The sequence below is a fragment of the Corvus moneduloides genome, chromosome 11 (assembly GCF_009650955.1).
Source record: "Corvus moneduloides isolate bCorMon1 chromosome 11, bCorMon1.pri, whole genome shotgun sequence".
Taxonomy (NCBI): Eukaryota; Metazoa; Chordata; class Aves; order Passeriformes; family Corvidae; genus Corvus; species Corvus moneduloides.
The window spans coordinates 20,369,048-20,395,182 of NC_045486.1; the positions used below are offsets into that span (position 1 = coordinate 20,369,048).

The 26,135-nt window shown below is 45.3% G+C and overlaps 1 protein-coding gene across 10 annotated transcripts in view; it reads right to left on the bottom strand.

The window, feature by feature from the left end:
* Window positions 1-26,135, bottom strand: part of IQSEC1 (IQ motif and Sec7 domain ArfGEF 1) — a 282,079-nt gene that overhangs the window by 183,037 nt on the left and 72,907 nt on the right. The gene's annotated exons all lie outside the window — the stretch shown is intronic.

A 26,135-nucleotide genomic window follows, 5' to 3' on the forward strand; every position in this document is an offset into this window, starting at 1 on the left:
TGTTATAACTTGTTTGGGATCACTTTCTAGATGGAAATAACACCTGTAAATGGCAAAAATGCAGTATAAAAATTTGCTTCTAAATAAAAATTATTGCATAACGTGTCTGTCTAAATCTCAAGTGTTCAGTGAATGTATTAGATAAATGTTGAATTTAGGGCAAGGTTTCAAAGTTTTCAGTGAGTTCTCAGCTCGTATAATGCAGGAGCCTTCATTCATGATGATCTTTGCTACAAGAGGTTAATAAAAATCTATGACTCCATTTTGGAAAGAATTGCTATACATAAAACTATGAAACCTCCTAGGTTAAGGGGTGAATGAGTCATCTAGAAACAGAGAAATTCAGCATGATGATACTGCAACTGGCTGGCCAAAAATATTGCCTTTAGGAGGTGCAGTCCCTGCAGATGGATAGTGCAAGGAGAGAGGTTTGCAGCAAATAAAATACATATAAAAGCTCTCTGGACGCAAAGATAGAAGATTTTGGTGTTCAGCTTCGGGTTTGTTTGGTTTTGTTGTTTTTTTTTTTTAATAGCTGAGAGATGCACGGTACAAAGACTATCTCACCATGTCCTCAGTGTGGTTATTTTTGGTGGTCTCAGAATGAGAGATCTGGTTATGAAGGGTTTGCTTCTTCCACTCTGCTCCCACCCTCCCTTCTCCTGCTGCTTGGAGCAGGATCAGATGTGGAAGCATTTTGTTCTAACAGAAGCAATTCCCGTACCAAAGTGCCTGTGGAGGTTTTTACAAGTACTCACTTTGCACTGCTTAAGAGAATATGAAAATGTCAGATATTTTCAAACCAGAGTGGAGCAAACCAGTGAGATCCCACTGTATCAGAAGAAACTTCTATCCCTGGTACCAGAGATCCAGAACAAAACAGACGCAGCTTCTCAGGAGACTCAGGGAACTGCTGAAGTGCTATTTCCCCCCTTTCAGAACAAAGAGCTGCTGCTAAAGCAGTTATTTGGTTCAGCTGCTGACTGAAGGCTATTCACCAAGCCCATGTTCTTCAGAAGTTGAACAGCCTAGCAGGTTTCAATAATAGATATTTCAGAGGAATATTCTCATCATCTTTTAAACACTACTCTTATCTATAGCAGAGGTTTTTTTCCCCCCACAGAAAGAGACCTTAACGCAGTCTATAGAAAATATTCTAGTCCACTAGTTAAAGGTCATTCTAAAAAAGAAAGCTAGATATTCAGCAAAACATCCAAATGTGAATCTTCAAAGCCCAGCCTGTTTAACTGAAGGGTATTTATAGTGTGCATATGCTCCACGATCCCAAGGATCCTATCAAACTTTCTGTAAGTTGAGTATTCTCTCACACGAAGCATCTGCTGAAGGGAGGCAGATGAACAGATTGTTTTCTGCTAAAAACAATGTTGCTTGAAGCACCACTCCATCATAAATAACCCTGCTGGTGAGTCAGCAGACGAGTCCCTTGTTTGAGGAGTTTTGCTCAGACGACACTTAGCATTAAATCATTTTGTCGCCCCAGAACGCCGTTCTCTCACCAGACACGTTCCGTTAAATTCCTGTGGTTCATCAAAGCTGAGAAGCGCTGAAGGCACGGCAGACAAAGGGATGGATTTCGGGAGGCTGGCACTCCCCGTGCCGGGGATCGCATTTTCCGTGGTTCGCGCAGGATCCAGGAGAGGGCAATGTCTGCCTTCGGAAGGGATTCCTGCTCCGCCACGGGAGCCGTGTGCCAGCGGGAATAAATAGCAGTGCTATTAGGAAAATCACAACCAATCCCTCGGAACGGAAGCTGGGGGCGAGATTCATTCAGTTCCTCCTGCTCATTTCCAGCCGGCACCGGAGCCAGCCGCAGTTACGGCATTTGAACGTCCCACGGCACGAGACAAATGGCAAAATTCACCCAGCAGGGCAGCACCTCATCATTTCTCCTGACCAGATGACCAGAGATCATCTAGCAACAGTTTCCAAACCCAAGTTTTAGTTAACTTGACACAAAACCTTCTGGAAGTTATCCCAAGCCGCTATCCCAGCGCTCCACTGAGACCTTCTGGTGGTTTGAGGCTCTCACCAATGCCCAGGGAAACAAAAGGAAATGATTCTTCCTCTTCGTCAGAGACCAGCAGGGAATGAGCAACAGTATCTGCTTAAAAACCCAAATCTTTTTAAGCAACACATCCTGTAAGCTCCTCATGGTCAGGCAGGACAGAGCCAGAAAGTCGACATAGGTGAATTAAGCACATTCATTCATCTCTCACCGTTTTCCAGGACCAGTTTGGGCCTTCTCAGACACCCAGAAACATTTTTAGCATGGCAAAAGCAGGTACATCAAAACATTGGAGCAGGGGTTTTTTTTTTGTTTTGTAGGGGTTTTTTTGGGTTGCTGTTGGGTTGAGTTATTTTGTTTTGTTTTTTAAAGCCTCAGAAACCCAAACTCTCCAATGTGTGACTGCAATAGAGTGCTGAGAGCTGCCTTGAGACACCCCAATTGCTGTAACTGCATTATAAAAATCGATCCCTTTTCACAGCACAATAAACCACCACTGTGGTGCCCTTGATGCATTTCAGAGGCTGAAAAAAGTGTTGTAAAGAGTGATGAACTTCAACTCCTTGAGGTAATAAGTTGTTGAATGCAGCTACAATGTCCTAAAATGCAGCAAAACTTCATGTTTCAAATGTGTCAACTACACATATATGAAGTGTCCATCTTCATCTTCACTCACTTATTTGCAATGGCATAAAATATATCAGTGTTATTCTTAAAAATTTGTTTCCCAGGACAGAGAAAAGACTACTGCAGTGGAAAAGCATCATTTCATTAGAAGAAATAGGTATGAATTGGCAAAGGTAAGTAAGGACTGGATGGAAATGGGGCAGTTTGAAGTTCTAAGACAGCCTTGGCACAGGGAATCCTTGTGAGCTCCAGCCAGGAGCAGGGAACGGGGAAATGGGACTTCACACTTAGTCCTTAGCTCGAGTTAATGGATATGAAACAATCTGAGTGAGCCATGCCTTGTTTCCTTTCTTTGGAAAAGGAGCCTTCATCCATTAACAGCCTCAGAACTGGCCCCAGACACTGCAGCTGTGGTGAGCAGCAGTCCCTGACCCACCAGCAGAAAACACCCATCCACTGAAACTCGTAACAAGCATTCACTGATGTTCTGGCAGCAGGACCTCCCAGGATCTGCCTTGGGAATGTGTGTGCTGGATCACCTGAAGATATCAGTTCCCTTTTACAATCATGTTTTGCATAAAATACCGTTTCTTGACCAATAAATGGCTTTAGTCAGTGCCATTGACCCAAACTCCAGTTCTATAAAATTTCAGTAGTGCTTTTGTGCAACTGAGCATAATTTAGAATTCATCAGTCACTTCAAGTATTTAAATGAACTGTGTGAAAGTAATGAAACTGAAGTGTTTATTTTAATGCCAAATTAGACCAAATGAATATTCCTTAGAGGGCTCTCTGTGCAGGGAGAGAAAGATTGAGAGCAAACTGAACGAGAACTGGCCTATGGTGCACATAACTTAAACATGTGTTTTTGACAAGCCTCAAGTATGTAGAGCTTCCTGGAATGACATCTAGAGGAGCAATAAGTACAGGGAAAGAACAAGGAATTTAATTTCATAGAAATCTTCACCACTCCATTGGGTACAGTTGTGGGAAGTTCGGGCTTGTGAACTCAACATCCATCACAATGAGACAGCAAAAAATAAATTACCGTCAAAAAGAAATGACTTTGTACCATCTTTTATCAAAAGCATCACAGTGCCTCAAAGCCCCTCCCAGCCCTCTCAGGGGTTTGCTGCTTTTACTCATCTCTAGAACTCAGAATTTCATCTCCTCAGCTGATACACAAGGGAGGAAAAGAGATAGCAGCATGTAAGCCAGATAGGATCACTGTTCCTACAGAGCCTTTCAAAGGCAGTGTGAACCGTGCAGTAAGATGTGTTTCTGCCCAGGAAGAGAGATGTTTTATACACGAGATTACAAATTGCTTGGAAAAGATCTGAGAGGTGTGGGATCGCTGACCTTCATGTTCATACATCACATACTGTGAAGTCCTGGGAGAAGCGTGGCTGATACCACAAGGTTTTTCTCCCATTTTAAGGTTTTCCCCAAACTATGCTGGATATGGCTCACCGGGGGAAAAAATTCACCTAAAAATAGGGAAAAGTTCTTTTATCCTGCTGTTTTCCAGCCAATTCCTTTGGAGTGTGGCCATCTCCCTGGACTGAGAAATAAAAGAGCTCAGCTCAGTGCATCCTCAGCTCTCCAAACGTGCTACTGGGACAGATGATTGACTTGAAGTACTAATGCTGCCTCTGGCAAAGATTTCTGTAGGTAAGAGAAATATAGATCTGAGCTTTTAATTACTCACCTCTTGTATTATCAGCTTTTTATATCAGTGAACTACATACAAATGTTACCATCTGAGAAATAATGACTATACAAATACCTAAATTTCTCTTTAGCATTAGAAATCAAAAGGTTTTTTAGAGGTTATGGCAAGCTCAGCCTAACTAGGCATGAAATAACAAAGCATCAGGGGCATTTAATTTTATGTTTTAATTATTTACATTATGTTCATTTTACATACATTATGTCCATTTTACATATGCTAATTTTTGCTGCCTTCACAAGTGCTTGCAGTGGATTCTCCAGTTGTTATAGCACAGGCCAGAAATCCCCCCAGCCTGCAGATGGCTAAGGCAGCACCAGTTTATGGTCTGTGGCTCACTATCCCTATGGAGCCAACCCCAACTGTCTTTCCTGCTTACCCTGGGTCACCACTCTGACAGCTTGGAAGTGTTAAGCTCTTAATGCTCCTTTTCTTAAGCCAAGTGTTCCTGCATTGTTTGGATTTTCAATGACTGTAATTAGCTCATGTAGTGCTCCAAATTACACCTTTCTACAGGAATATTCCTTATAAATAGGGGTTTTACTGCCTTCTCTCTGGAACTGGCTGGTAACGAGCTAGTTGGACAATAGCTCTCACAATGCTTGGACAGCATGTGGGCCTCCTACTTCTCTTTTAGCCCAGTTTCCATCATCCAAGTGTACTGGGAATCCATCAGTCCTCTGCAGGCATGGGAGACATGACCCCCCCATCAGTTTTTGCTGTAGCATTAATGAGCTGGTATTAAAGCATCAAGGTGACAAGCCATTTTTTAAAATCAACACGAGAGAAACGTTTTCCAGATTCTTTCTTTGGGCATTACTGGCATGATCAAGGTCTAGAACTGGAAGATGTTGACCCACACTCCACCTGCAGTCAGTGCCAACAAAAGTGTTCAAATGATCACCTTCACATCACCACCTTTTATTTGCTTCTCTCTCCAGATAAGCCCCAAACCTTTTTAAGACTGGTCCAGGGGAGGGCTGCAGTCACTGCCCTGTGCCAAGGAACAGGAGTCAGTGCCTGAGGGGTTTTCTCTGCTGGAAGCAAAACCCCTCCCTGTTAATGCCATTAATTAGGTGACTTCAAGTGAAACATGGATCTGGCTCACCCAAACAAAAATCTGCTCTGAGCAAATTATCTGCAGGCAGATTTGTTACAGACCAGTGCTGGACTGTTGCACCCCAGCTCATTAGGAGATGCTGATCCCACTAAGTAGTTAGCAGGTTTCTTTAGCTCTTAATCCTCCCCTGACACATTGCAGAGGGAAACATCCATGGGAAACACACGGCAGTGGTGGGGATGGGGAGCTCTGCTGGAAATGAGACGTAAATTTGACCCTCATTAGCTGAGCTTGGTGGACATGGCCCTTCTGCCAGTTCTGGAGAGCACGGCCTAGGCATGGGCCTGGGAAGGACATTCCTTTCAGAGGGCAGTGTTGAGAGGTGTGCAAATCCAGGAGTCCATAAATACCTTTGCACTAATGACTGAGGGCGTGGAAGGGGCTGGTTCGGTTCCTTAGGGACGAGACCACTGTGGCCTTCCAGTACCTGAAGGAGCCAACAAGAAAGATGGGCAGAGACTTGGGACAAGGGCCTGGTGTGACAGGACAAGGGGGAATCACTGACAGAGAGTAGGGTTAGATTGGATATCGGGAAGAAATTCCTCCCTGAGAGGGTGGGCAGGCCCTGGCACAGGGTGCCCAGAGAAGCTGGGGCTGCCCCTGCATCCCTGGCAGTGCCCAAGGCCAGGTTGGATGGGGCTGGGAGAACCCTGGGACAGTGGGAGGTGTCCCTGCCCATGGCAGGGGGTGGCACTGGATGGGCTTTGAGGTCCTTCCAAACCATTCCAGGATTCTACAGTCACAACAGCAACAAAACTGCGAGATTTTCAAAACTTCACAAAATGGTATCAGCTCTGTCTGGGAATAATCAGAAAATCTACAAGACAAAACTGAAGGCAAAACTGCTGGGCAAACACCCTAGGTGCTCTACAAAATTCAACATCCTGCTTTCAAAGAAAAAGCACATTTAAAAAACTCAAAGCAGCACAGGAGTCACAGGACTGGAAGGCATTTTTTTCCCTGTTCTCCGAGGGAAAGCAGCCAGGCTCTTGGCAGTGATGGGAACTCAAAAGCCTAACAAGGATCTGGAGGATGCAGCTTCCCAGGGCAGCTGGAAACCAGCAGGAGGAATTCCTCTGGGGTGGGACAGGAACAATCCCTGGTCCCTGGCTTGAAACACTTACAACCCTCTGTAGTTTTCCACACCATGACACAAAGCTCACACTCCTGAGTCAGCCCCCTAAGCACTGTACTCTTAGAGAACTTTTGGCTGAACATGTTTGCTATTAATTAATTACAGATAAGGCATATAGATTAGAATTCCTGCTATAGATACAAAATCAACTGAAAACCAAGCAAAGGTAATCCAAGTTCTAACAATATTCCTGATCTCCAAATATCTCTTGTAACCCAAGCAAGAAAACCCCACTCATTGGTTGTGACTTGTTGGATATTGATCAAGAGTTCCCTGTTATTATCATGCATTCACTCTAAATGGCCCCAACTCCAGTAACTCGTGATAAAACCAGATTCCTGTGCTCACCTACAACATTCAGTTCCTGAACTGATCAGTGCCAAGAACAAGCTTTTATTAATTTAAGGGGCAATATTACCCAGGCCCATTACAGACACCCCAAAACAGAAGGCACGTGGGAATTGTTCCCATCAGCCCTAAACCAGGTACCTCACTTGCACAGATAACTAAATTTTTTCCTCCTCAAATGATGCTGGTAAGTTGATTTTTTCTTATTTTAAAAGAAGTCAACCAGTGGCACTCAAAACCAGTTTCATTCCAACAAAACAAGTTCCTATAAATATTAATGCTGTTGATTTTATACTCCATGTAAAACAAAGGTGTTATTTGCACTTTAAAAAGTGGTTCACTCAATCAACTCTGTTCTAATTGAATAATTCAGCTTTAATAAACTCTCCCTGAAGTGTACAAAGTAACATAAATCTCAGTGCCCCATCCTCTCTGTGGAAAGAGACCGTAAGTCTTTCCTGCCTCCTTCTCTCCTTTCCATCAGTGCTATCAGCTCTCCATTAAAGGAATCTATAGCTTCCTCCAGTCAATTTTTTTTTCCCATCAACTTCTCTTTCAACAGTCTTAGAAATTCCTGGAAGCAGTACAATAATTCTTTCCATTTTCACAGGCACAGATGAAACAACCACGTGAGTGTTTATCTTGGTGTTACACTGAAAATTAACTGAGGAGCACGTAGCAGGAAGGCTTGAGATGGGAGATAATCAATGGAAAGCCACTGGAAGTTTAATCATTTGTTATCTGTGTCCTGTCAATACTGATGTATGAAGGCAGGTGAATCCAAAACACATCCCACTGCTAAAGAGTCGTTGAGCAATTAATGGTAAAAACACCCAGGCACCCCTCACCCCCAGCTGCCACCCATTTCCAGTTTAGATCAATTTCAGATGTTAATTGCTTTTCAGAAAGAGGCAAATTTACAATCATTGACAAGCTTTAGATACCTGTGACTGCAGTCTTTTCATTCATTTGATGCACAGTTGCCCCCAATTATTTATTAATTTGAGTTCTACCACTCAGCTAAAGCATTAACCACAGGGCTCAAAAAGCTGCATTCTTGAGGAAAGCAGAAAAAAATAGGAGTAACAGTGATCTGCCGTTATTTATTCATAGATTTGCACTCACACACACACACACACTAAGGCCCCACTGATCTCCAGAGTCAGGTTTAAGTGGAGTCATCTTTGCCTAACCTTGTGCAGAGTCAGGGAAACAGCAAGAGTCAGTCAGGGGGGGAAAGGGCAGGAAAAGAGCAAAGTGATGAGCAATGCTTTATGCTTCCACCATCTCCAGAAAGGACAAGAATACAACCTGGAGGTAAAAGGGAAAGGCAGGTCCTGCCCAGGGAAAGCCACGGTGAGAAGAACCCAGGCAGATCAAACCACTGCACACAACTTAATGGGAGGAAAACAGAACCGTGTAATTTCCAAGGAAAGGAGAAACAGTCAGAGCTGCTCATTACAATAGCACAAGAAATTAGAAGCACATCATCTTAGACTAAGAGATAGCAAAAGGGGAAAGCAGCAGTTTGAGTTCCTGGAAAGCTTCAGAGGCTGACACCTTCAGAAGTCTGGAAATATGCAAGAGAATTTTAAAGTTAAACTGCAGTGAGTTTTCCCTGTCCTTTTATAAAGTTAAAAACCATGATGTTTTCAAAGAATGGTATTTTTATACGCACCAAATGGATTTTGAAGTATTCCAGGAAAATAAAGCTTGCTCTTATGTTCAGATATATTTGTTCAAGCCTCCAAAAGGCAAAACTGTATCAGTTCTTTAAAATAAGCTTTTCCTCTACTTGATGTCTTCCTCCTTCCCCATCCCCACATGAAACCCAGTACCACAACTGGCTGCTCATTTCCAGCTGGTGCCTTGGATCTTTAGGAGGATGGAGTGGTCCAGACCTGCATCTCCTCCAGAACGCAGCACAGCTCAAGGCTTGCCCTGATGAGATGCTGCAAGGCAGTGCTTAGGGAAAGCAGGGATTTGCTTGGGACAGTGACACAGAGGACAGCTATCAGCTGCCACCACTGCTGTGTCACGCTGAATTACAGTCACAAGATGCAACTGATACCTCACTGGTGTGATACCTCACTGGTGCCAGGCAGGGATTACCCAGCTGGTTTGGAAGCTCTGGCTCATCCTTTTCACCAAATCCAGGGCAGGCAGAGCAGATCTCAGAGAGAAGCCAGGTCACTTGGGCACTGCTGCCTTAGTCTCGGTGCCACTGTTTAGTGGCAGACAGGGTCTCCACACTGACTCCAGCAGTGCAGACTAAAACCAGTCTGCCCAGTTGGACTATCTACCAGTGGGGCAGCCTGGGATCAGCATTCTGTGTTGTTGCTCCTCCAGAGCTACAAACAGCCCTTTGCCTTTGGCAGCTGCACATTCACCACAGCATCAACAGGAAGGCAAAACCCCAGCATGTTTTAATCAGTACATTGATAACACTAAAGCAAAATTCAGAGTTTACCAGGCCTTTTTCATATTGAAAACTTGTACTTGTCACATTATGCACAGTAGGAGAGGCTTCCAGCCTTTCCATATTCTAATGCGATGAATCACACTGTGCTACTGAGCTACTCTCAGAAGTAATCTAAGCTTTGGAATAAAATCACTTACTACAGCAGCCCTAAGAAGAAGAAGAAGAGAAAAAAGATCAATAAAAGAGATTCACTGGAAAATAAGCTTCTATGAATGAGGGGGAAGCAATTTTGTGTCAAAAGGAGCAGATCTTTCATGTGCTGTGTATCTTTGTAGCAGGTTACTTTAAACTGAGGCCTTTCTAGGAAGGCATCAGTAGCAGAACTGAGGAACTTCAGTGACCCCATGAAAGGCTGACATGGCCCCAACTCGTGGGGAAGCCTGTCAGCTTCTCCAGCAAGGGAGAAATCCAGCCTGAGCACACCTAGAGCTCTGGAACAGGCAGGATTGTATCTGGGACACAACCAGCAGGGCTGTTTTAACTCAGGATCAGGGCTGCATCCCTGTCTCCATCCCCACATTCCCGTGGAATCACTGCACATAGAGGAGGCTCATCCAGCCTTGTCAGCCCACCAAGGCTGCCACCAGTGAAAATCAGACTTCACAGGAACAATGCTTTGGTAGATACTGAAAACCCAAGGAAAAAAAAAGAAACCAAACCAGCTTTGATCACTTGATTTTGCAAGGCCAAGGTGTGATGGGCCCTGTAGGACACACCCCTGGAAGTCAGGCAGCAGTGCAGGTACCACCTCGGAGGTGACAAACTGGAAGAGCCAGAGACAAAGGAATGATGGTCCTTCAAGGTGAAGCACCAATTCTCAAACTGAGCCATTAGGAAGGAGGAACAGTGATGATCCATCAGAAAAAACCCAGAATTCTGTGCAATGGTTCATGCTTCAACCCTTTCAAGCATGAATGGAGTGAGAGTAACCTGTCAAAACCCACAGCAGGAGGGGCCAAGCCTCAGCTCTGAGACGTGGCTCAGCTCCAGAGCATGGTCAGGCCTGGATGTGCCAGGTGCTTTTAGCAGATGTGTGACAGAATTAAATATGTTTAATGTTTTTCTGAGGTGCACTGTGCTGGTGGCAGCCAGGACAGGGCTCCCCACAGGAAGGGTCTTGGAGCTCAGCTGACTTTGGGCAGCACAGACCAGTCTGGGACCCTGTCTGAGGAAGGATTTATACTGGGGACATGAGATGCTTCCCATTTATGCCTCCTGCTCTTCAAGTCCACCTCACTACTGCCAAGTAACAGACTGAGAGTAGGTTCCCAAACCAGATTTGTCTTGAGCAGGGCTAAAGCTCAGTGCTGGAATTCAAATAATAGAGGAGCCCATTATTCTCTGAGTGGGATGAGGCACAGGCCAACCAGAAAGCAAAAATTAGTCTAATGGCAGGAAAAGTGTTTTCATTAGAGAAATGCTTCTAGGAAAGAAGATAGGCTGAAATGAGCTGGATGATTTGAAAGCCTGTTTCAAATTTATTCAGGTTTCTTGGATGGCGTATTTTTTTCAGCTCTATCACAGCACTAAAACAGTGGGGTTTAATTTTCTTTTTCATTTTTTTTACATGTTATTTTCTTACTTATTTCCCTGACTTTTATGAAATTGATTCTGTAACTGAATGTGGCAGGTCACTTTCTTCCCTTGGCAACCAGCACAGGACTGGACTCTACACATGTTTTGGAGCTGAGGAGGTGTCTGTGCCCAGTTTTCATCCCAGCACTTCTCTCCCCATAACTCCTCTAGCACTGACGCCAAAGCTCACTATTGAACTGCATCCATGGTAATTAATTCTAATTTTAGTTCCACCTCTTTTTGACCACCAATAAATCCATGTTGCTTTGTGATCCAGAGCTGGGATATGTTCCAGCAGTACAAAATTTGGCATTTTGAAACCATTTCTGTACCTCCACCCCAGCTGTTAGTAACCTCAAGATGTTTGACAGATGAAAAAAATTTACCTGTGTGCTTTAGGGTTAGGTAAAGCCTGTGGGGTGGCAATTCCAGTGGCAATTCCTTTCCTGCAACTGCAGGCAGTACAACCCAGCAATGGCATTTGGTATAGGAATGGCTCTCTGAAGAAGGAGCACGAGCTGGGTTTCATCACAATGAGCTGAAATTCTTCAAGGGATCAGCCACTGGAAATGGAAATTCTGCTTCAAAAAACCACACTCGCTGAAAACCCTTCACTCGCTCCTTACGTGGCTTTTACACCAAGACAAGGTTTTCATTCTAATAGCTAAACACCCCTTCTTGTCTTCTTTGGAGCCTTTTGGACATAAGTAATACACAGAGATTGTTTAATTAGCCTGCAGGCTGTTGTCCAACTATTCCTCAGATGTCTTCTAATCTAATTGTATTTCAGAGAGCTGCCAAAAATAAGAATTTTATTTAATTCAAGTACCAGATCTATGTGTCCTAAACGCTGCCTTGCTCTGAATCCTTCTGCAATGACAGCCATTACCTGCTGCTTTCATGGCAGGCAGCACCTACCTGAAATTTGGGGTTATTCCCGAGGAAATTGTTACAGCTGGTGTCAGACCAAGCTGACATGGTTTCAGCTTCCATATCCTCAGGCACCTTCCAGTTAGAGCCAGGCACAGAAGACTTGCACTAATTTGATATACAAACCAATAAATAACTGGGTCTGAGTGGGGGAGCTCAGCCTACTTACAGCAGCGAGCACTTGTCATGCTCAGCTCATCTAAAGGCTGCACAGCCCCGTGTCCCTGCCCTGGGGGACAGCAGGGGGGTCCCAGCCTCCCCTGCTCCCTCTGGGATTCTCCAGGGCAGAGGAAGGATGCTCTCTGGTGCTTCAGAAACAGAGGAATCTGGATGATACAGTGAGAACCCAAAGCACTGTAAAAGAATAATTGTATTAAACACTTAAGACAGACTTAGAGCATGATACTTGTCCCACTTACACACATTTCCAACCTAAGTCACTACTCTGTAAACGGAATTTTGATTAATCCCAGTGAGGATTCTCTCCCTCTGATATAAATTCTGTAGCTCTCTATGATATTCCAAACAAACACTCAGAGCTGTTATATTTACATGAGAAAAGCTCAGTTATTTATTGTGCTCAGCCCCTACCTCACCTACTTTGGCAAATGAAAACCCCAAATATCTGACACGTCAAACCCCTACTTTTCTGCAATGCACATTCCAGAGCAGCTGTTGAACTTGCCATGCCTGACACCCATAATGGTGAACGTGCAGATCTTTCTCCGTTTTGTCTTTTCCACCCAAAATATCAGCATGTGACAAGGACAGGAGTAAGAAATGCTGCTGATAACTGGTACGGGATTTGCAATGAGGGATTTGGTATGGGAAGGCTTCAGTTCAGCTTCCCACCCCACACTGCCCCGAGAAGATGACATGAATTGGATGCCCAGTGTGCACACACTCCTAAGTTTGGTTCCAGCTCTGAGGATCTTCCTGGGAAGCTGAAAGGTATCCTACTCCTCCCCAGGGCACCTGGAGCAAAAGGAATTTCACAGAGACAAGCTACACCTCACAGAATACAGGCTGGGCCAGGCTGAAGGGAGCACAGTGAACATCTGGTGCCACCTCCCTGCTCCAGCAGGGCCATCCCAGAGCACAGGAGTGTGTCCAGGCAGCTCTGGAGTATCCCCAGGGAGGACACTCCACCCCTCTCTGGGCTCTGCTCAGGGCTGGGCACTGCCCAGGGCAGCAGTTCTGCCTCCTGTGCAGGGGGAATTGCTGGGATCATGCCCTGCCTGTTCCTCTGGTGCCATTCCCACATGCTGCGCTCTCCTGGCAGCAATAAGGAGAACACTGCCTTCAGGTGTTGTAAAGAAAAGTCTTTGTTTACAAAGTATAGTCAAAATTGAAACATCTGCAAATCAATAAATGCTCTAATTAATATGCTTTTAAATCACTGCATGCTGAGCTATTCTAAACTTTGCATTTATGGGAGGTTACCCAGGCAGGTCTCATTAAAGTGGAAATCAAACCTTCATCTCCAGCCTGCCACCACTGCATCACCCTCTCTCTGATTTAGCTATTTATGGGATAAAAACCTTCCTCTTGAACACCAGGCAAGACATTTTCTTTGAACCTGTTTGCAGCTTCTTGTAAACTGAAGAATATTCAATCCCTCCTGAGTGTTTTCTGAGAAATAACAGCACTTCATGCCATAAGAGAGATGGAGGTGACCAGGGTTAACAAACACACGGCTGAGAGAGTAAAATGAATCAGGGGCATGGTTTTGTCTCTATCAAAAGAGATCTGATCCTTCTGCAAAAGGACAACAGCTTGAAAATTTGAAAGCAGCTTATTTCAGACAAAAATTATCCAGATATGCTCAAAGACCCCTTCTTCCCAAACTTACTTTCGTAAGTAAAAAAGGGTGAGGATGATGCTGGGCCACAGCTTTAGAAGCCTAAATTGAGGTAAGTATTTCAATTTATGCTGCTTTTAGGCAAAACTGCAGTTTGCAGTGTAACCTGTGCTCCCTATCCTTACCTGGAGGAGATGTTCTGGCACAGGTCTTGAGGGGAAAAAATGCAGATTGCTGTGATTTTGAGATTAAATATGGGTTTATAAAGAAAACTAGAAAGGAAGACTCATGGAGCAAGAGAGCTTCCAGAGCCAAGCATTCTTTTCCTACGTTGGGACTTGGGCATCCTGAACTGACGCCAATCTCTGCTTCCCTGGGTTCCATAAAGGATCCCAGAATCATTTCCCCAGATTCCTCCTCCCTGGTAAGACAGGGAAACCCTCCCTCGGTTTTACAAAGCCACGTACAATGCACAGAGAGAGGTCCCACAGTGCTGGTAGCAAAGGACCCGCAGGATTATTTCAAGGTAATATCTTAAAGAAAGCATTTTTAACAATATTCACTGTCCCCTGGATGGAAATTCTCAGACGATTTCAGCCCAGTGGATTTGGGTCTTTGCTGAACCTTCTCCAAGGCCTGGTTTATGCTGTGGACCATGCAGACAGGCAATGTCTCATTCCACTGTACTGAATCCCTCCTGGTTTTGAAATGAGCTGCAGAATTTGGGACTGCAGGACCAAGCCAGGGTGAGGGTTCCAGCTCCCCAGGTGATTTGAACATGCATACGGAATTAAGTGTTTGCACGAAATCTTCATGCATCTAATTTTGCAGAAAATATCTGTATTTTTGCCAGCATTGCCAAAAAGTAAATAAATACTGTGACCATCCTGTAATACAGAGGCTTTAGATACTTCGTGGCACAGCTGTGAGCTGACCCATTTTCAGGCCTCTACAGCTAAAACTGCTTGGCAAAGAGGCAGAAATGTGTGCAGACGTATCCTGCAGCAAAGAAACAGAGTGACCCTGTTAAAAAATGTCTGAAAGCCAGCAGCACAGGCTGAGATGCAGCCCTGATGGCAGGGGACGGGTGGCCGTGGGTGCAGCAGCACAGGTGCTGTGACAGCAGGCTGCAAAGGCAGCACCAGGTCAGCACTCACCACCTCGTTGGAGCTGCCCAGGGCAGCGGTGGAATCACCGTCCCTGCAAGTGTCCAGAGCCGTGGGGATGTGGGGACAAGGGTCAGTGGTGGCCTCAGCAGTGCTGGGGGAGTGGTTGGACTCAATCCTGGAACCATGAAGGCTGGGAAAGCCCTCTGTGATTCTGCTTCTCCTGCAGGTTGGGTTTTCTTTGTGAGCTCTGACAAAGACCCCCGCTGCAGGGTCACATAATCCAAGATAATCCACGCCAGGATACTGCACCAATACTCTTCTCTTTCCCTGGGGTTCAGTGCTAGAAACTGAAATCCCAGCAACTCCAAACCAGTCCTTCCTGCTGGATCACATCAGGCTCATTGGCCTTGCAGAAACACAAAGTTCCTGGGCCAAGGAGCTTCAGCTGCAATGTGAAAAACACAGCTGTGAACCAAGAATTCCCTTGTGGAGCTGTCCCACTTCTTTGAAGCCAAGATAAAATTTCCATTGGTTTGTACCTGCTGTGGCTCTGACCCTGCAGGCTGAGAGTGACTGGCACTACAAACACACAACACAAACACCAGCACACCTCTCTTCGTGCCCTCAACCCCTCTGTTCTCTTTGCTGTCCTCACAGCTTCCCCTAGCTCACCTCAAACAAGGATTATCCCACAAATTCAGCACTGCACAAGTAGGGAGGTGTCTTTAGGGGCACACACAACATATAATGTAGCTTCTGTGATACCAATCAAAAGTAAAATGGCAAATGAGAACCCCCAGGGGCATTAGACACCATCAGTATCTGCTTTGGAAGACACCCTTCCCCACAAACTGCACGGGGAACAATAGTTATACACGAAAAAATTACACAGAGTTAAATATGCTGCTAGTAGTGATCAGTATATGCATTACAGGGCTGAAATGAAGTAAGTATTTAAACATAGAATCCTCCACTTCAGCCCTTGCCCTTTTTAACTTGTTTTTTAAAACTGAATTCAGTGATACCAATGCTCTGTCACACATGATCAGCAGGTACAGACACAGAGAGGCTGCCCATGACAGCACCAATAAACCAGAGGTGAAGTTTTCTGTGAATTAGGCTGATTCTGAGCTCTAGAGATAGAGCTTTATCATATTAGCAAAGAAATACACACACACACATATGTAAATAAGTAAAGGGAACAGGCTCCCCAGAGAATGGGCACAGCCCCAAAGCTGCCAGTGCTCAAGGAGGGTTTGGACAACACTCTCAGGGTGTTTGCACAGGGTGATCACTGGGGTGCCTGTGCAGGGCCAGGAGTTGGACTGGATGATCCTTGGGGGTCCCTTCCAGCTCAGGATATTCTGAGAGATATATAGATAGATAGACAGAGTTATATTTAATGTCCAGTGAAGAATCATCAATGGTGAAGAATCTGAGCCAGCATCATTAAAGCATCTGCTGTAGCTGGACACCAGGACTCAGCCCTTTGGGAAGGCAGCATCCTTGTCCCAGGCTGGACAGCTCCGGGTGCTGCCAGCCCTGCCCCGGCCCGGGAGCAGCTCTGCTGATCCCTCTCATCGCCCTGCTGGATTCAGCTCACTGAGCTCTTCCCTCTGCACACACTTAATCCATTAAGCCTCCCGTGAATACGTGCTTAGAGTCTAATGACTCTTCTCGGTCTGGTTGATCTCTTTCATTACTAAAGCTGGAAATTAATGAACAGGAACCTCTGCCACCGTCACGGTGTGCTCTGCCACAGGAGCTCATCCCAGTGCAGGAGCCAGACACAGGACTGGTGGAACTCACCCCAGAGTTAACACAAACCATCAGAACAACACAGACTTATTGAATGGCTCCCCCAGACCCCACTGAGCATCGCTGATCCACAGCCCAGGGAAACGAAATATTCCTTCCTGTTCCCTCTCAGGAAGACTAAATATTGCTCATGGATTTCACTAAGGAAGCAGCTGGCCTTCCTGCCCCAGAAGCTGTTCCCATTTGGAGAGGGCTGCCAGCAGAACCAGGCTGTGAGGAGACACCTCCTTTAGGGAGCTTTAGCAGAGAGCAGCACTGAAGGGGCTCTTGGAAAAGGGCTTTTCGGAGGAATTGGGAGGACACAGGTGGCAAAGGTGTGCATCACACAGCTCTCTGCCAACAAGGAGAAGGCCATTCCAACCCCAGCACATTCCCAGGAGCCAAGGGTTTGGTCACCAGTGGGAAGTGCTCATGAGACACTCACGAAAGGCAGCCTGGGAAAGGGGATGTGGGTTTTAGGTTTAAACCAGGCAAAACCCAAGAGCAGCATCTTCCTCTTGTAACAAAATGAGAGGGGAGAGTTTAAAGCCTCTCTGAGCTGAGTCAGCAGTTTTTAAGGCTCAGCCATCACAGTGACACCCCCTGTGCCCTCATCCACCCTCAAATCCTCCTGGCACAGGGGAGCCATGGAAGCACGAGAGACACAGCAGCTCCTGCCCTGTCCTGGAGACACTCAGCTTGACACACTAATGAGGGAATTCCCTTTCCACCCTGCAGCAATCCCAGCTCCTTCTCCCCAGTTTGATACAGAAGCTCTCCCATCAGGGAGCAGGATGCCAGGCAAGCTCTTCCACACGTCCCTCGGCAGGGAGGGAGCATTCCTTGGAAATAAGATTGTTGCTGTTAGTTCTGCTTTCCCACAAGTGGCTCAGCTCTATCCCAGACAGACAAATATTTTGTTCCTACCTCAAGGTTTTTCTCATCAGCCTTTCACAAACAGTTCAGACACCAGCAGGGCTGGCTGGTCCTTGAACACAAACCCTTATCCCAGTCAGCTGATCCCAGGAGTCACTGATTTCACAGCACCACGTGCATTTTCCTTGCAGATCACACCAGGAATGCAGGAGCTCCGTGGAATCGCAGCCCCACTTCTGCCTCACACACAGGCAAGCTGTGGCACCATTGCCCAAACGTACTACATTGAAATATTAATTCTGAAGCTGAAAAGAAGAAGGTCCTTGGAGAAGGTTCGAGGCTTTACCTGGACCATGACCAATATTAGCTGTATAACACCACTCAGAGGAGCCCAGAACATATCCACGTGATCCCTGTGCCTTCCAACAGTCTCGGAACACCTGAATGAGTCTCACTCCCTTGGCAGCAATCTCAAAATCACACCCAGGCAGATGAGCATCAGTGTTTAGCACAGTGGCCACATCTTGCTCCCTGTGGCTCAGGAATTGCTCCCATGAAAGCAGAACTAATTCAGCAAAGCCCTTCAAGCCCCACATACACTTATTTAGATAGATGTGGCAATGTCCATGCAAGTCCACAAAGCTGATCCTACCCAACAGTGGCAAAATTGCAAGTGAACATCCTCTCATTTAATACAGTCACTCAATCAATCCCCACTCACTGAGGAAAATATCCTGGCTGCTTTCTCCATCACAAGGCTTCCACTTCCCAGCACTACAGACTGCTGGATCCAGAGGGAGGAATGTTTTTCTTATTGCAGTGATAGACTATCTGTAAATCCACGTCTCAGGTGGCTCTGAGAAAACACAGGAAGATAAGACAGACAGGAGAAACACAGTTTTTCCCCAACAACACTTGGAATATTTCCCAGGAGCAAAACTTGAACTTTCCCTCGTGTTTTAAATGTGTGTGAATATAGAACAAAAAGCATTCTTGGGAAAATTTCACTGATTTTTTAATGTCATTTTTCTTTTAATCCTTACGTGACAACAGCAAGAAAAAATTAAATATTAAATTCTTTTCTTTGTTTTGCCTTTGTTGAAGGAAGGGAGAGAGGGAGACTCCTCCCAGTAACATTCCAGGTTACTGCAAAGCTAATCCCAGTTATAAGCAGCAGGTAGATGAGGCTGCACGTTGCTGGACAAGAGCCACAGGAAGAATCCTTAGAGATTTTTGCTATATTTGCTATCAGCCAAAAGCAGTGAAAATGCTTCTCCTACCTTGCAGGAGTTTGGTATCTAAATGTTTTTCTTTATCCTAAAATTACTCTACTTATTTTTTGCATCAGAGTTTAGATTGCTGGGGTTTTGTCTATCCATTTTTTCAGCCTCAAAATTAATATTTCCATGTATTGAGTTTGGGCAGTGGTGCACAGGACTAAAGAAAAGCAGTAACACTGAAGGACTCCGGAGCTCCAAGGCCCTGTAATCTTAAAATGAGTCATTCCCAGTGCCAGAGCTTCTCAAAATCCTTCAGAACCTCTGAGCTCGGCGGCTCCTGCTCTGGATGGATGGAAGATTTATGACAGTGGGATTTACAACACTTGGCTCCTGGGTATCAGGCCATTTATTCACCATAAGAGAAATTTAGGAGCTGCTCAGCACCTGACAGTAGCAGCACAGAACAATTTAAGAGAATTAAAGACAATTTCTGCATTTAATTAAGAACCAGCCAGGCAGTTGAGAATTGCACAATACCAGAAGATCAATGGTGAATTTTGTATCTCATCTCCTGCAAAGAACAACGTGGCCTTTGCGAAGGCCAGGAATAGTTAAATTTAATATAGGAGAGAAAAATGTGGGTTTTTTCATATTTTCTGCACTCAGTTCCAATTGTTATCCATTTTATGTAGTTATAGGAACATTATTTTATGCATTAAGAGTGAGCTACCTAGAAATGAAATCTATTTTGCACAGGAGAACCAACAAAAGCCATGTCCTGCTGAACCATACACATGGTTTTGCCCTGCCTACATCTGGGGCTTTACCTGCACCATGACCAATGCTGCTTTCAATACTACTCAGAAGAGCCCAAAACATATCCAGGTGATCCCTGTGGCTTCCAACAGTCTCAGAGCACCTGGAGAATGCCATCTCCACAAAACCTTCACCTTTGCTGCTTTTACAAACAACTTCTCCCAGTCCTATCCTTTACATTCTCAGCTGTACAACAGCAGCTTCCAGGGCTCTTGGGTCATTCTGCACAACCTTCCCTGTGGCTGCATGTGAGACAGGGAAATAATTTGGTTGCAAAGTCTCTCCCTTGCTGGAGTCCTGAAGCCTATTAAAGCTGTGTCTCAGGGAGGGAGAACACGTTCTCTGCGGAATTCCTTGGAACTCAGAGCAGTTTCAATGTTATTCTACTGAAATCTGTATTATAATAAAGGTCAAGCCTCATTTTAATGCCACGAGCATGATAATGTCCACACTGTGCTCCACACACAGCAGGTCACTCATTAACACCCCACCACCCCTCAGCCCTGTGCTAACAAGCCCAGCCTGAAGCATTAAGTACATCTGAAACAGCTTTTCAAGCAGGCACCCCACACACTGTACATGAAATATCTCAGTGCACAGTGGTTCATTTAAGAAAAAAAATTGCACTAGTGCCACCGTTCAGCATCACTGAGTTAATTTTCTGTGGATTTTTTATTAGATATACAGACCATTTTTCGTCCTAACATGAGTAAATGTAAGAAATAGTGCTGCAGCAGCTGAAACCTTAACGCATAAATACAGACTGTTTTCCTTAAATATGTACTTAGGTTGTTTTCTAGACAATTAAACTTCTCAGAGGAAAGTACCAGCTGAAGAGAGCAAACATTTGAATGATATTCAGAGCAAAAAAATGATGACTAACAGAACCGAATGGTGTAATTTCGAGAGCTGTACTTTATAATCATCATTTTGAGCAGAGCAGGGAACAGCGTTACAAACCATGGGGTACAAACATTGCTGCAATCAGCTCCTGCTCCTCCACAGAGATTCTGTAGCCTTGTGTAGTTGGCAAGTTTTTAATTCATTCTGCCCATTTGAAAAAAAAAAAAAAAAAAAAAGTAGTTTATTCCTACTGCTATTGCAGGATTTGTAGCCATGAATGCACCACTCCAAGGGTGGGCAGGCCCTGGCACAGGGTGCCCAGAGCAGCTGTGGCTGCCCCTGGATCCCTGGCAGTGCCCAAGGCCAGGCTGGACATTGGGGCTGGGAGCAGCCTGGGACAGTGGGAGGTGTCCCTGCCATGGCAGGGGGTGGGACTGGATGGGCTTTAAGGTCCCTCCCAACCCAAACCATTCCATGGACACTGCCTCCAGCTCCGAGTTCCTGCATCTCTGCCCTGCTCTTTAGCTGGCTTTGGCACAGTCCCCATGGGAGATGAACAACTTCAGTGGTCACCTCTCCTCCTGAACCTCAGCCTGGTGTCAGAACAGACTCCCACAGCTCTGCAGCTGCACAGCAGCCACCACCACCCCGTGGCTCTCCTCTGGGGAACGCTGCCCTGGCTGCTGCCACTCCAACCATCCTCAGAGGGGAAATGCCAGGGGAGTTCAGAACGTGCCATGAGCCCTGTTCTGAGAGATTCAGCATCTTCAGAGTGAGGTGAGACAGCCCTGAGCAGGATGGAGAACACCCACGAGAGAGGTTTGCTGCACGGGACAGAGCAGCCTGTGAGGAGAGCTCCTGGCCTGCCCTTCACTCCAGAACAGCTGGGAAAGGCTGGCTCTCATCCTGGGGGATATCTTTGCCTCAGACACAAACCCTGGAAGGCTGCTGGAGTTTTCCAGTGATGCCAAGTGCTGTTGATGCCATGAAGATTTTTGCCTTTTCTTTTATACTCCTGTTATACCTTTTTACAACTTCTGTATTCCTGGTGCTTTTTGCCTACATTCTTGGACTTGTTTGTCAAGCTGAGAGACTCAACATCTCAGAAGCTTCGTAGTTAGGGATCAGTGTGCCTCAGACCCCAAGGTCCTCTCCAGAACATATTCTGTAAACCAAGGTAGAACCATCCAGGGGAAGGTTCCTTGGGGAGGGGGGGCTCACTTGAGCCTCTCATTGGGGAATCTTTGATAGATATGCTAATTAGTAAAACCTATAATGATATACCCAATGTTGAGGGGGGACTTAGAGAAAGAAGAAGAGAGACACAGGGAAAGACTCGGTGGGGTGCATCTCGATGCATATGACCTGGACGTGTACACCTAAGGATCCTTAAAATAAATACCAAGATAAAATCCCTTTTCCCCTTCTAACCGTGTGTGACTCTTGATTTTAAGACCAGGAAAAGGCATCACTGTGATGCCAAAGCGCTGCCTTCTGGGGCTCAGCCCCTTTCCAGAGGCACACTGAGCAGAACAGCCAGAGTACGGCTGCTGGACCTTGGGAGACAGGACTCAGCGACCACACGGCTCAAGGATCATTTCCCCTTCTCAGGGGTCTTTATTGGGGTCTCATTCCAGAGCATCCCCTCCCGATGACCATGGGAACTGACTGCCCAGCCCTGAGTCTGATATAAACCACTTTGGGAACGTCAAACTCCGATGCCCCGATGGGATTGCACAAAACTGAACAGGAACGGGAGCAATTTGTGGTGCCCAGCTGCAAACTGCAATAACAGCCTTTAAAACATCCCTTCCTTCACCCACCAGGTGAAGAATCCCTCACTCAGGCAAGCAGCAGACTGCTCATTCATAATTTAAGACCTCATTCAGTTTCCAGCAAGTCAATGAGAAATCTCCTACAAACCTTAATGTCAGGTGAATGGTGCCACAGGGCCCAGCTGCTGCCAGGGGCAGCAGGAGCCTGGCAAGGTGAACTGAGCTACACATTTAAAGCAAAAGCAGCAAAAAACCAAAAATTAAACCAAATCATTCTATAGAGCAAACAGAAAAATTACTTCCAAGGATTATAGTTTCATGTTTTAAGTGACTGAAGGGGTTTTTATGACACTGCAGGACTTCTGCAGGGGAGCAGTGGCACAGCTGAGTAGGGATGCTCAGTGCAGGGATGCTGCTGGCACAGGACTGAGAATCTCCAGGGAATCTGTCAAAAAGGCAAAGATGCTTGTGCCACCCAGACCACACCAAACTCAACCTCAGCCATCAGGGTTTTGCTGCTTTTTCTAATTAAAAAAAACGAACAACAAAACAAACCCAAAAAAACCCACCCCAAAACAAAAAACCAAGCAACCAACCCAAAAACCACACAAAACTGACCCACCAACAAAGAAAAAAAAAGAGAGCAAAAAGAAAACCTAAGGTAGGAGCTTTTTTATCCCAGTTACAGTAATAATTTGAAGGAGGGGAAGGAGGAAGGAGAGGAACAGAACAATTTCCTGGCACATCAAGTGCCTATTTTCTGCCAAGCAAAAATTCTGCCTTCCCACTGCACTGCCCAGGCACTCAGAGCTGCCCCTGCACTCTCAGATCCTGCCTTGAACTCCAGCATTTGCCTGGACTCAGCCAGTTTGACACACCAGGCTTCCTGCAGAGCAGACAGCTTTGATAACATATTTTAAAGGCTCAAAAAGGAGAAAATGCCACTTATGCCACTTTTCCTTCTCCTTGCTGGGGACACCAGCCCTGTTTTCTCTGGCAGGGACTCTCAGGTACTGGCTTTTAAGGACCACTAAGAGGTTGGAACTTCAATCAAAAGGACCATCTCAGACCCGTCTGTGGAGTAATCTCAGTGTAAGTCCACACCTGCTTGAGCAAATCAGCACTTAGATCCCTCAAATATTTCAACACCTTCTTGGATTTGGGTTTCTCAGAAGCCGAAAGAAATCAAATCCCACAGGAGCACGCCAGCTCTGCCCTCCTCCAGTGTATGTCTCGTAAAGCAGGAGGGGATGCTTGGCCTAATTCCACTTTTATACCATCCCATCCCACATCTCATTTGCACAAGCTCTCAGCAGTACTTGAAAAATTCCATCAAAGAAAAGGATTCACAGTGTTTCACATATTAATTTGTGTATTAAAGTGGAAGACGAAACCCTTTTTGCCTCATGGCTTGGCTGCAAGCAAGTAAAGTTTATGCCATGCTAGCAATTAACTACTCGTTTCCAAAACGAGCACCAAGTCCTCCCCACCATCTCTCAGCGTATTTCCACCTCACAAGTCCAACTGCAGGCACAGGTATCTCATCGAGCTCACTTTTCTGATGATACAGTATTTTTAGAGATAAATACACTTCGAGTAATCAGGGCTGCATTAAATCATCCATCAGCCTCACATCTCCCAAGGATTCCTCAAGTGAACAGCTTCCTCCTTGCAGGAGAGCTCGTCCCAGCCAGGATTGGGAACAGGTAAACCAGCTCCTCCAGACCCCAGGAGCTCCTCCAAACCGGACAGAAGCCCACCCAAGTGGTCTCTGGCCACCTCTGCAAGGCCTTGGGGTAAATCCACAATTTGTCTACACAAAGTACTGAATATTTTGCTGTGAATTCAAGTTCACTGCACATCTGAACAGCTCTGTAAAGAGCAGGAGGCAGAGCAGGCCCACCTGGACAGGCAGAAACCAGCAAACAAGCGAGACACTTGCTGAGGGCAACACCGATTTTCTTGTGCTCCCAGAAAGAAAAGGGAATTTCAGCAGCCAGCAGCCTGTGAGCGTACCTGGAAATTGCATCCCCATCAGAAAGAAAACGACTTCTCAGCTTGTATCTTAAATATAGCACAGATTTAGGTGTTGACCACATTTTTTACTGTTATACGCTATGGAAAGATTCCTGCAAATCATATTAGAGGTGTTTACCCAGTTTTTATTGCTTTAAAATATGATTTAAACAAAAGCTACAGAGACAATTGAAAGGTTATTGGAGACATCTGAGTCTTGAGTATTAGTTTTCTTACACAATTTCTGGCATACTTTCATTTTCTTAATCTTATTGAAAGTACAGTAAACACATTTCAGATAACAGCTTTTCCTATGGAATTACAGCTGTTCCTTCACTTCAAAAATAGGACCTTTAGATATAATTTAAAGCATTATTACTAGCATTCTTTTATTCATAATGAAACTGATAACATTAAGATTTTAAATTTTCTTTCTCCTGTTCACTAACTGTTCCACGTGACTAATAACTTCTATTTTCTACATAAAGCACAGCAACTTTTGGGCTTTTCATGCACAATGCTCAGCTTCAGTATCATGAACATGATTTCTTGGAAAGAAAAATACAATAAATGGTGCTCAAAACCCCTCCCCCAACCCATCAATATTCCCACCACATAAATATTAAAGAAAAAATAACTTTTTGAGACAGATTAGGAATCTTAATGGGTTGAAATATAAATATGTTATTCATCCAGTTCTGTGCCTAAAGCACCAAAACCATCTGACCCGCTGATGGCAGGACATCCCACCGAGATCGTTCCCAAATCCCAGCCCACCTCCCATGGCTACAACAGCAATTCCTTCCACTTTGCAGAAAACAGGACAAAGCCATGGGAAAGGGCTGGTAGAGCCCGTGTACAAAATGACACTAAAAAGCCACTCCACGTGTTCCAGCATCAGGCTCCCACCATCTACTCAGCATTTCAAAGTGGGAACTGCTCTGTTGTGATGCTTTCAGACTGCACTTTCCAAAGCAGCAGATCTGTGTTTTTACCAGCAGGAGCTGTTGCACTGAACCAGGTTCTTCACCAAGGTACAAATACATTTCCCCAAACCCAGTTGTGTAACAGGACACCAACCAGCAGCATCACCAGTCTCACTGACTTAACAGATCTCTGCAGTTCTGAGATGAGAATTAATTATTCACAAACAAGTCCTTGTTAACTAAAGCTATTATTACCCACTTACACTGGAGAGCTGGTGTTCAGTAAGCAGTGTGAGCAGTGCAAATGGAAAATTACCCTGAGATAGCTCAGCTCTGAGAGCTGCTTCCAGAACCAGCCCAGCCCAGCTCCTGGCAGGACACACATTAAGGGAGGTTTTCCCAAACCCATCCCAGTGAGGGCTGCAAAGGCACTTTCACAACAAGGATTTCTCACTCAGTGGAAAATCAGAACGAGCCCTCTCTGTTAAAAATAATTTACAAAGATCTTCAATGCACCTCTGTGCCCTGAGCAACCTGGTCTAGGGAAGGTGTCCCTGCCTGTGGCAGGGGCTGGAATGTGATGAGCTTTGAGGCCACTTCAAACCCAAACCAGTCTCTGGGACTATGACTCAGGAAACAGTTCCTCAGCAAGAAATGTTTATTTGATGATTTCTGAATGTAAGTGGTTAATACTCATTCTGAATCTCCAATATCTCACGACTGCCAGCTTCAAAATTTGTTGTCATTAACTAGCAACTATCACACAAAGCATGCAGAAAGAGGGACAGGTTCCAGTATTGGATAACCCCCTTCCCATGGCACAGAGAGCCAGCATTGTTTCATTATTCATCAGAAGGTGCTGAGGAACATGGGCTGTGATACTTGATCAAGCAGCAAGCTTCTAAAAATATTTTCAGTTCTATTTATTGGGAACTTGCTTCTATTTTTTCCTTTGCATAAACCACTCGCATGGCAAGGTGCAAC